At 41.4% G+C, this 12,532-nt stretch overlaps 1 protein-coding gene across 3 annotated transcripts in view; it reads left to right on the plus strand.

Annotated features, from left to right (window-relative positions):
* The first annotated feature begins 1,237 nt into the window (after window positions 1-1,237).
* Window positions 1,238-12,532, plus strand: part of LOC128733963 (polycomb protein Asx) — a 47,115-nt gene continuing 35,820 nt past the window's right edge. For all 3 annotated transcript variants that reach the window (XM_053827884.1, XM_053827885.1, XM_053827886.1), the window contains exon 1: window positions 1,238-2,024. The gene's annotated coding sequence lies outside the window, so the exon portion shown is untranslated. The remainder of the gene's footprint in view (window positions 2,025-12,532) is intronic.

The following is a 12,532-nucleotide window of genomic DNA, read 5'->3' on the forward strand; positions in this document are numbered from 1 at the left end:
AAAACGAAATATTTTCTCGGGAAGCACAATACTTTGATAAATGTTACACACAACGCATGTAGCATGTATATATGCTGCATATAGCACGTAGTCCTGCGTCACCTACATATGCGGCCGTGTCTTGCACACAACCCCCTGATTTTTTTTTTGAGTGGAGGTGAAGGTGAGGGAGGGGGGGGGGTTATTGGTAGCTACGCTTAACAAGTAGTCGTTATGACTCCTACCTTTTGTCTAATGCTGAACAGTGCTTTTTTCCAAATATTTTGTTATGGGACTAACGACATTTTAGCAATGGTTGGAGATTTCCATAATTTTGCTGCGAGGAAGCACAGTCAGCAACCAGAAGACATATATTTATTAAGCGAAATCATTTGTTTTATTCGGCCTTTATGTTATCATCCTTCTCTACTCGTACTCGTATCATTCTCAGGAATCTCTGATATTTAAAAGTAAGTCTCGGCCGCCATTGGATCAGAACTCACGAACGGTGGTGGCGTGAAAGAGTGTTTTTCGTTTATGTCATTTCAGAGCCGAGAAAAGATGATAGCGCATGCTACATTCGGATAGTGTGCAATCATGGTTTACTGAATCTGGGAAAAATCGTTGTTCCGGATATGCCGTGACACGTGACGCCCAAGTCCTTCAACATATCTGGGAACGTTCCTCCCACAAAAAACACGTAATAGCGTCAGCATTCATAATAATAACAGTTTTACTAAAACATTCAAATTTTAATAAAAAATAACTTACTAAATAAATCGTGTAACACGACGTCGATTTCTCATAAACTTAATTATAGAAGCACTGGATCCATTTGAATAGGCAATTATCCTTTGCATTCGCACTATTTGTACCTTTTTAAAGTTTTAAACTTTCAATGGCACACTTTTATTGAATCTTACTTTCAAACTACCGAGCCGAGGAAGTGCAGTTATAAAACCCTTGAATGAAGATTTTTGGCCAACGGGGCAATTTTTCAAATATGTATACACATCAATATTTACACTGCACCCTAAACGAGCGAACGCACCCCGTTTCAGTTTTGCCAACCGTTTTGGATTGCGCCGAACGCAAACAAAACACGCACCGTCAGTCAGACAGCATCAGAGTGAGTGATGCAAAAGTCGGTCCTGGCTCTTGGTTGGGCATTTCGGTCGATTCGTGCGCTCTCTAGCTGGCCCGCCGCGGATGAACGCAATATTCGAGCCAGCCAGCAAACAGCGAGTCTCGTTTAGTGCAAATGTCGGTGCGCAATTTTCGTTCGGGAAAGTGCATTTACAGCGGTGAAAAACGGTCCAAAATAGTTCGAATGTATTGCGCAAGTGATCGCAGTTGAATTTGCGATAAAAATACGTGAAAAGGACAAAGATTCGGTTTGAAAAAGCGCATTTGTTTAAGGGGCATTTTCCACAGAAAGGTTTTTTTTGTGTGCTGGCCTGTCGTTTTGTCTTCGCCAAGCTCGCGGTTTGTGTGTACGGGAGCGAAATGAACGTAGCTTGCTGAGAACAAAGAAGAACGAGACAGAAGATGGTTGTGCAAGATCGTAGTAGAAGAGTGTGTGCGTGTGAGTATCGCAGTGAGGCGTTCATTCGGTTGGCGTTTTGAATGGAGTAGTAATAAGCATTTACGCGGCCCACCGTAGCCGAATGGTGTATTTTCAAGACCGTATACTAGCTCAGGTGGTGACATTAAACTTTGTCGATAGAAGTGTGCGTACGGAAAAACAAATCGAAGTGTTCTAAAATTTGTTTTGCAGTGTCATTTTCGAGAACTATGCTACCAGAAAGAAAAGAAAATCGCAGTTTTTATTCTGTTTTCTACTCCAGTGTTGGTGTAATAAGCGAATTTCATGTTGAAGATGCTTGAATTGCTCCCCAAATTGGGAAAAATACATGTACGATATAGTGGTTAAAGGAAGAAAATAACGAAGTTGCATATTAATTAGGCATCTCAGTTCTTGGTATTACTGCTTAGTTTCTGGAGATCTGAAACGCGATGTCCCGTGAAACATTACGCTAGTGTTGGTAAGGCGTCCAAATTTTCCTTTTTTTTGTGTTTGCAAATATTTTAAACATTCCGGAGATCCTATTTTCTATAAAAAATATTTATTGTGGGTGTATTCTGCTGGGTTGCTTCTTGCATAAAAATTAGGATACCAAAAAGAGAAATCAAAAATGTAGCATAGTAAATAAAATTAAAAACCTATAGCAATAGAAATTAATTTGAAACTTTCAATTTAAATAAATGAAAAAGGCTACTTTTTGTAACATAGGGTGTTTGCAGAGTGCATATGTATTGGAGATCTGTTGGGCAGGCAAAAGTGACAGCTCCATATAAAACACACGGGCTGGGAAGAGCAAAATTTTTTAAATGATTTATTTTCTTTATTTAAAACAGAAATTACAAATTGCTTCATACATATGGCAAGGTAATACATCTGTTTACTAAATAAAAAAATTAATTTCAACAAATAAGCTAAGACGCGGTAGCAATGATCAAAAATGTAACTATGACCTATGTTAGCGGGATAAAACTAAACAAATATCAATAGCCAGTAGTTACTTTCGGCTAAGAAAGCAATTTATTATGCTAAAACCAATTTTATATTCCGTTACTTTCAACTTGGCCTATGCCGTATTCTGCTTCAAAAATCAGTATATTTGGGACACCGATTTAACGCGAATTCACCGAAACCCTAGTTACCAAAAGTCAGCATATATTTCAGGGAACATTTGTCGGTTATTTTGACTATTAGTTGCTTTAAAATGATGAATAATTTTAGAAAAAATGATAATTTTATCCAGCACGTTTTTGCTGCATCGAATAGGAAAATATGCAATGTGTGCCCAACAGATGTCTTGCATGTGTGTGTAGCAAAAGCCCTATTTGCGTATGCTTCTTGTTGTACTTTTTCGTAGAGCGTAAGCTTACTTATACATTGACGAAAGTCTAGAGCTGTCATTTGCATTTTGTGTTCATTTTGAACTGAATGTGGGTGTGGTAGTGAATCGGCTTCTTGGTTGATGAAGCGCCAAGGGGCATGTGAATGTATCTGGAAATCGATATTCCTTGTTTTAGAAGTTCCATCAATAATTTGTATCACCAATAGTAGTAGCGGTTCATTGACTTGTGGATCAAACTTACCCAGCATTGTATTGTTGGCGTGCAAAGGATTTTAGAATTTTGGAAATTATTTTAGAAATACTCAACACGTTTTTATTTATGAACGTACAACTATATAAAACTAAATTCTTTACTTTCATAAGGTTTGTTCGCGATAAAATCTGGACACCTCAATTTTGCAATAAAACAAATTTGCTAGAAGTTTAATCCATTAAACAATTTTATATCGTTTATGTGTGTATCGTTAATAATTATACAAATTAACATTACTTATTTGGTTTGCATGAAAAATTGGCGAACTTTGGAGTTTACCCTTGCCATGAGGGTCAGTGCAGACTTGTTGGTAACCAATTTAGCTGCGTTTGTCCAAGATTTTCGAAATTTATCTATATTTGTTGCTTGCTGTTTGTGCTGGGACAGCTCTCTCTTCACCAAAGCCCAATACCGCTCGATGGGGCGTAACTCTGGCAGTTAGGGTGTAGGAACGGTAACAATCGTTTCTGCAGGCATTCTTCACGGTATATTTCCTTGTTAACTGTTCCCGTAGTGATGTAAAGTTTGCTTGTTCGACCACAGCTGCATATGGCCTGCCATACTAAATATTTTTTGGGGAACTTGGTTTTCTTCTTTGACCTAAAATTCTCTGCAACGCCGTTCCGTTTCATGGCAGTGTAAAAAGACTTTCAGGAAGCTGTTGAAAGTCTTCTAGGACATACGTTTCATCGTCCATTATAACGCATGGAAACTTCGTTAAATACTCGCGATAAAGCTTACGAGCGCGTGTTATGGCCGTCGTATTTTGCATATCATTACGGTTTGGCACAGTCCTCACCTTGAAAAACTTCATGCTTTGTCGTTGCTTAGAACTGTGCACGAATGTTGGCGACATTTTTATTTTACGAGCAATGCTACGTACAGAAAGATCTGGTCTCCTCCGTAATGTTTGTTTTACCTTCGCATTCCCTTTTTCCTAGCTGTTGTCAAGCAAGTATCGAACGATTTTGAAACCCTGTGAACACTGCTTGGAGGAAATCCAAGCTTTTTGACAAATTTTTTTAACGAGAGATCCGGATTTTCATTGCGACCGCACACAATTGTTTTTCGCACCTGCTCTTCTTTCGACGCCATTTTACGCTGAGCGTTTGTAATATAAACAAGTTTCAGTGCAAGGTCTGCAGCAACCTTGGGTTTATCATGCGCGCCGGCAAAAACTTCAATTATGTTTACTGCTTGAAAGCTGTCTTGTGTACTAGTCGTAGTCCGTACCAATCTAGAATATTGCCCCCCAGTTTGGAGTCACTGTTACCAAAATGAAGTTTGCCGAATCGTGTCAGTGCAGTGAAGATTCATTCGCTTTGCTCTTAGACTTCCGTGAAATAGCCCCTTCCAACTGTTAACTCTTAAATGCGCACGCTGAAAAAATTCATTTAAAACAAAAACTTACTTATCTGAAGGCGGTAAACATAATCTATTTTGGGGATGTTTTTCGCTATGTTGTTTTGAAACTGAGTTCGCCATGATTTATCCTCCGCCTTCATACTCCGTTCTCCTGTACGCCGCTGAAGATCGTTCTTAGCAATCGTCGTTCGAAAGCTCCAAGCACTCGCAGGTTCTCGAGCATTGTCCATGTTTCATACCCGTACAGAACAACCGGTCTAATAAGCGTCGCGAGTCGCTGTCGGAAGAAGTGGAAGAGTTGCATTAATCAATCACGATAATAACTGAAGAAAACTGAAGAAATGGTGAAAATCTTCGGAATTCGAAGGTGTGTACTAAAAGAAGTTAGCCTTTTTGCGGACGATACAGTCCTGTTTGTAATTGCTAACAGCTACGATGAGTGCTTCAATGTAATGAACAATGAATAGAATAACTTCTCTGAATTTTTGAAATGGAAAAAACTTAAGATGAACGTTGCTAAAACAAAATATATGGTAGTTACTAAACGGTTGCAGAATGGCGGAGATAGAATAATCCGAATTGATGGAGAAGTGGCTCAGCAAGGACAGGTTGTAAAATATTGTAAAATAGAAAAAATGTAAAATAGGTGAAACGAATGCAGATACTTCAGAACAAAGTTAAGCGTTTGATTCTGTGTTGTGATCGACTAACTCCAAGGATATTTATGTTAGATTGTTTGCAGTGGATGTCTATAAAGTACCAAGTCGAGACATGCTGTATGCGCATGCTGCAACAAGACATGCTGAAGATCTTTTCTTTTTCTTCAGCATAGAGCCGTCGTTGTCGTGCGGTGGCTCGTGCTGTTTCAAGCACTCGTCTCCATTCAACGCGGTCTTGAGCCACTCGTCGCCAATTTCCTAGTCGTCTCAGAAGTCACAAATCGCTTTCGACCTGATCAAGCCATCGTGCACGTTGGGCCCCCCTGTTCCTGGTGCCGGTAGGGTTGTTGAAGAGGACTATTTTCGTCGCACTGTCGTCCGGCATCTTTACGACGTGTCCGGCCCACCGTAGCCTGCTAACTTTCGCTAGATGTACGATGGGAGTCTCCCCAAGCAGTGCCTGTAGCTCGTGATTCATACGCCTCCGCCACTCTCTGCTTTCAGTTTCTACTCCGCCAAATATCGTCCGCAGCACTTTCCGCTCGAACACGGCAAGGGCGCGTATGTCCTCCGTGAGCAGCGTCATGGCTTCAAGTCCATAAAGAACTACTGGTCTAATAATGGTTTTGTACATTGTTAGCTTCGTGCGGCGGCGTACGCTTCCTGATCGTAGCGTTTTACGAAGTGCAAAGTAGGCCCGATTTCCCGTTTGAATGCGCCGCTGGATCTCCTTACTAGTGTTGTTGTCCGCGGTCATCAGCGATCCCAAATACACGAACTCCTCTACCACTTCTAGTTCGTCTCCGTCAACGGTTAACGTCCGTGGGAGACGCGCGTTTGTTTCCTTTGAGCCTCTTCCTTTCATGTATTTGGTCTTCGATGCATTTATTTTTAGCCCAATTCTCCTAGACTCCGCTTTCAGTCTGGCGTAGATTACTTCCGCCGTCGCAAAGATCCTGGCTATGATATCGAAGTCATCTGCAAAGCCTAGAAGTTGGCTAGCCTTGGTAAAAATCGTGCCTCTCGTTTCGATGCCCGCTCGTCGGATCACTCCCTCAAGAGCGATGTTGAACAGCATGCAGGATAAACCGTCACTTTGTCTTAACCCTCGTCGCGTCTCGAACGGACTCGAGTGTGTCCCAGTGATGCGTACGAAACACATCACTCGATCAAATGTAGCTCCGATCAGTCGCGTCAGTTTGTCCGGAAAACCGTGTTCGTGCATTATCTGCCAAAGCTTATCTCGATCGACTGTATCGTATGCTGCTTTGAAATCAATAATGATGTGATGCGTGGGCACGTTGTACTCCCGATATTTCTGCAAAATGTGTCGGATAATAAAAATTTGGTCCGTAGTTGCGCGAGCCCCCATGAAACCCGCCTGATAATTCCCTACGAAACCTTGTGCGGTGACAACCGGCGTAATAGGATCTGGGAGAGTACTTTGCAGGCGGCGTTTATCAGCGCTTTTCACCCTTTTTGTAGATGGGACAAACCACTCCTGCCATTCATTCCTCCGGTAGCTTCCTCCTTCCAAATCCTCGAAATAACTCAGTGTAGAGCCTTTGCTAGTGTTTCTCCGCCATGTTTATAAAGCTCTGCCGGTAGGCGGTCCTTCCCAGCGGCTTTATTGGTCTTCAGCAGCCTGATTTCTCGTTTGGCTTCTTGGAGATCAGGTGCTAGGACATTACTAACTTCCATGAGCGCTCCTAGGGTGATTTCCGTTCCGCCTCCTTCTGCGACTTCACCATTGAGGTGTTCATCGAAGAACTGCTTCCATCTGCGGACCACCTCGCGCTCGTTTGTGATTAGATTGCCTCCCTTGTCCCTAGCCATGTTAGGTTTCGGTGTGTAGCCCTTCCGAGTTTGGTTCACCTTCTCATAAAACTTGCTCTAATTCTTCACGATCTCTGTCCTCCTTTTGGCGCTTTTTCCTCCTCAGGATCGTGGTCAACTGGTTCCTAGCGCGTCGGTATTTGGCCAGGTTCTCCCTACTGGCAATACTTAGATAATTTTTCAAAGCAGTTTTTCCCCTCCGCCGCTTGTTGGCATTCCCCATCAAACCAATCATTTTGTGTACTCCGAGGCTCAATACCTAGTGCCGTGGTTGCGGCCTCTCCGATGGCCGAGCGTATTCTGCCCCAACCGTCCTCGAGGTTTGAAGCACGTAACTCCTCGGAAGAACGCAGTGTCTCATTCAGTATTCGCGCGTAGTTCTCGGCAGCTTGCGGGTTATACAGCTGCCTGATGTTCAGCCGAGGAGGGCGGCTTTGACGTGTCCTGTATACGGTGGACAGCTTTGAGCGCACATGTACTGCTACTAGGTAATGGTCAGAATCAATATCTGCACCCCGTCTGGAGCGTACGTTCGTGATGTTAGAGAAAAACCGGCCCTCTATGACAACGTGGTCAATTTGGTTCATTGCACGTTGGTCAGGTGATCTCCAGGTGGCTTTGTGGAAATCCTTGCGCGGGCAAAAGGTGCTTCGGATCACCAGGCCTCGGGAAGCTGCGAAGTTTATACATCGTTGGCCGTTATCGTTCGTGTCGGTGTGCAAGCTATAGGGTCCTACCTGCGGTCTATACATTTCTTCCATACCGACCTGGGCGTTCATATCCCCCATGACGATCTTGATGTCCCGTGACGAGCAGCTGTCGTACGTTGTCAGCCTCGCGTAGAACGCTTCTTTCTCATCGTCGGGTGTACCTTCATGCGGGCAGTGTACGTTAATGATGCTATAATTGAAGAAACGGCCCTTTATCCTCAATACACACATTCTCTCGTTGATCGTCTTCCAATCTATCACGCGATCCTGCATTCCGCCCAACACTACAAAGCCCGTTCCCAGTTCATTGGTAGCGCCACTGCTCTGGTAAAACTGGGTTTTTCCACCACGGATCTTGCTTACCTTCTCTCCATTGCGGCAGATTTCCTGCAGAGCTACGATGCCGAGTTTGCGGGGTTCAAGCTGTTCAATCAGCACCCGTTCGCAACCTGCGAAATTTAGCGATCTGCAGTTCCAAGTACCGAGTCTCCATTCGTCGTCCTTGTTCCGTCGCCTAGGTAGATGCTGAATATTCCGCTCCGAATTTGCTTGAATTTTGTTAGTGATTTACTCTAGGTGTGTAGCCGTACTGGGGCAACGCTACCGAGTCTCGCGATGGGGCTGCCGTCTTATAGTGCCGAGACTCACTATACTTCCTTCCCGGTTAGTATGCGACCTTAGTTTCCACCGGGGTTGGTTACCCGATCTCCGCTACGGTTGCTCGTATTCCGCCTGGTACCACGAAGAGGTCGGGATCGGAGTCGCTGGATAAGAGGCTAACGGCCACTATGAGGTCTATATTCCGCATTGTCCAGCCATTTACCAGGCTAGAAATCTCAGACTGCTGAATTGCCGAAAAACGTGCACGCAGAACTCATTATATTGTGAGGGCTGCTACAGTTTGTTCAACCAGTTTCCAGAAACAGTAAAACACCCGGAAAAAAATAACCATAACACGAAGATAAAAATTATTGTAACAGTAGGATACAAAATACAGTAAAAATAATAAAACTTATCGTTAGAAAAGATAACCAAACCATCAAACTTATTGTTGTCCACCATAACTTTCATGGTTTTCAGAGATTCTACCATTAAAATGACGGGTTGTTAAGTATCTTAACAATAAAAAAATGCAGTTTTTTTGCGAACAAAAATTTTTATTTACAGTAAAAGTTATCGTCCTTTTATGGTAATTTTTTTAGGCGAAAAAACAAAATATAATTAAAAAAGACAGTAAATTTATGATGAAATATGGCCAATTCTATAGCATAAAACAAGAAAACAAGAAAAATTAATAAAATTTGAGTTTGAGGCACTTTTACAATAAATTTACCATAAGTTTCAATGTTCACAATAAAAACTTTTGCAGATGCATTGTTTCTACTACAAAATTTAAGGTAAATTTTTTTTCGGGCAGGCAAGCAGTTTAAGCGAATTTAAACAAATATGTAAGATATTTGTAACGCAAAGAGCCTTGGATCGGAATGCACGGAAGTAAAGTCAGATGAAATGGAATCTCTATACCAAACTGTTATCGAAAGATATCTGTTGGTAATCTTTCCATGCTACAAAAGATGTGTATGGGTGTGAGATAGGTCATCCAAGAAAAGAAAATCGAGTAAAATTATAGACTAATCTCAAGTTTTTAGTCTTGACCTTGAAATGTGGTCATACATATATATTAATATTTTTTGAAACGATGGTTCTACAATTGATGAAGGGACGGTAGGGGAAAGAAATGAAAATTTTTTGGCGAAGGAGGGGAAGAGCGGAAAGGAAGGGGGGGGGTATTGGTAGCTATGCTTGACAAGTAGTCATTTTGACTCCTACCTTTTGTAGAACCATCGTTTCAAAAAGAGTAAAAATAATAAAACAGTTAGGTACTTTTATAAAAGAAAAGTGCATTCTCGGATGCGTAGTTGTTACTACGGGGAAGTCTGTCGAATTGTTTCACCTGTATTTCATTGGAAAATACATCTCGAACAACCATGAAATCCGCTCAGCATTGGATGGATATTAAGTAAGTCTTAATACTTGGCCTTAAAGATAAGCACACTTGAATTATGCGGGAATAGAGATGCTAATCAAGAAGGGAATGGTTAAGAGTATTCTAATAACATACCAAACAAAAATGAGCTAGATGATAAATTTAAGCAAACTTTTGCTATTTCTTGCTTGCCCTATATCGATATCGTCTCCGGCCATCGGTCGACCCGTCAAACCTCCTTTTATTGTATTGCATTCTACATACGTTCGTCTTTCTTTCACCGCTCGTTGGTATTAGTAGAGTTCACAGGGACACGACACGACACCAACTTACAAGCCATTGTAGTACCAGCAAGCAAACGCATCCCTCTAACGGAGCTCACAAATACTGCTGCTAGCAGTGGACCGTCAGAAATCAGAGAGGCAGTCCCGATCGGACAGATAGAATGTTGTCAACCGAACCGTGCCGTGCCGTGATTTGAATAACAGTAGGTGTTGGCTTGCCTGCTTGCTTTCCAGTATCCGTCCGCGAAAAAAACTGAAAACAAATTTAGCAAAACATATTGAACGCATACAGTCGCATTCGGGAAGCCTCCCGAGCTCCCGTTCCTGTGTCCGCTCCGGCGGCGGCATCGTCCATCGTCGATGTGTATTTGTCGTTTCGTTTTGCATCAGAATGTCGGTGTACGTGCTCCCGTGAATTCTTGAACCCTGTCGCAAAGTTCATGCTCCGTCAGGTTCAGGTTTCAATATGGGTGCACGGTATAGGTGGTGAAATGTTACCCGATTCTGGAGGTGCAATTTATGGTAATTAATTATACTACGAAAGTTGCGTATGAAATTCAAATTATTAATATAATTTTAATTATATCCATTTTAAAAAATATGTTGATTTTTTGCTTCAAAACATTTAGAATTTAGGTAGATAGGAAGATTTCTAATTCGACACAATTTCTCTCAAATAAATCTACACTTTTCTACGTAAAAAATTACGTAAATTTCTCTTCCCCAAGTTGCACACTTTTCAGTTCACAATTATTGGTGAAAATATAACCTGATTTCCATGAAGTCATGACTTCTATAAATGCACCTTGAATTGAGCAAAGTCTTGGGGCTACATTGCGACGTAATTTGACCTTCTGTTTTTTACAGTGTACAGGCCAATTGTTGGGCTATAGTGCTACGATCCTATTGACTCTAACAGTCTCACCCAGTCGAGATTCGAACATACGATAATCGCCTTGTTAGACCATCAGTATCGTACCTCGAGGTCAAATGGGAGCTTTTTCTCTCACATATTCCAAATTGTGAATATTATATGGAACGTTGGGTAGAAAATATTCAACTGTTTGCGTAATTTCGACGTGAAAATTTCGAATCTATAGCAAGCATTTTTGTGTTTTCTAGAAAAAAATTATAATAGTAAAGTTTTTTGCTGCTACTTTTATAAACATTGTCAAAAATTGATTGATTTGAGCTTGATCGACGTTATACTTGAATATTCGTCTAATTAGCAGATTTGTATAACTTTTTGGCGTCCGGAATTTTGGAAAAATTGTAGGTTTTGTCAGATTATTGCAATACACAATTTCTACAAATTTTTGCGTCTCGCAAGATTTGTTTTTCATATTTCATGGCATATGAATTCCGTAAAGTTGTCAACTCAAAAAGTGACGTCTGAAAAGTCAACAGCAATCAAATTCCTGAAACATCATCACCTGCGGCAATCAACCTTCTTGGCTTCGAAACTCTCTGTTGGTTGTGCTTTGCTATTCTCCGCTGGTTCTGTTTCTGCTGTCGATGGTTCACCGCATCGCATCGCATTCTATTCTGACGGCTGTTCGTTTCGTAGTGTACGGGATGCAAAGGCTCATATTCCGACAACACGACGACGACGACGACGACGATGGCTGGCAATGATGATGACCACGACCAAGACCACAAAAACGAAGACCGCGACGACGACGACCGACCGACCGACCACGGTTCCACAATTCCAAATGTAGTTAAAAAGTGAACGCAAAGAATTATTATTCGTTCCGTCCACCGTGATCGTTAGTTGGTTGGTTGGCGAAACGATATTACTGTATGGTCCAACATCCAACAAATTGAGTGGAATTTCGGTGTCCTACAGTGGATCAGTGCGAAAAACGACCATAAAATCGGTCCCAGTGTGGAAGACAGTGTGCTGAAAATTAATGTCTGGCCCATTTGCGTTGCGATCACATCCCTGCATTTTCGTGTTGGGAAAATAGGAGAAGAATGGGAGAGCCGTGTGAAATTAGGGCACAGATTTTGCCAGGAACTTTTGCAGGGTTTAGTGTCAAAAATGGCAATTTTTCCTATGCAATAATTTAAAAATCTAAAAATAATCTGGCTCGAAACTATGCCGATTGGTTTTTACACGATGCAGAATTATTAAACAGCAGAAGTGGCATCAATGAATAAATTTCAATCGAAATGGTTAAATGCAAGTAAGTGAGACGTCGATGGCATGCGTTAGTTTAAATATTCTAGAAATGGTGCATTAAGAATAATAGTTAAAATTAAAATTAATAGTGTCTAAATAATTTAAATATATTGCAAAACACTGTAACAATGTCAATCGAGCATTACACGGAGTTTGTCAAAAAATTGCAAATAATATTAAAGTGTGCAGTCAGTCGTCAGTTTCCTGTCATAACTCAAAAATTATGCATAAATGCTATCGTGAAATTTTTATCACCAAAAAACTTCAAACAAGCGAAAAACATTCGAAGAATTTTTCATGACTTAGAACATGATATTTGCGACTTTTTCCGGATGTCAGGAAAATTAACA

The sequence above is a fragment of the Sabethes cyaneus genome, chromosome 2, assembly GCF_943734655.1.
Source record: "Sabethes cyaneus chromosome 2, idSabCyanKW18_F2, whole genome shotgun sequence".
Classification (NCBI taxonomy): domain Eukaryota; kingdom Metazoa; phylum Arthropoda; class Insecta; order Diptera; family Culicidae; genus Sabethes; species Sabethes cyaneus.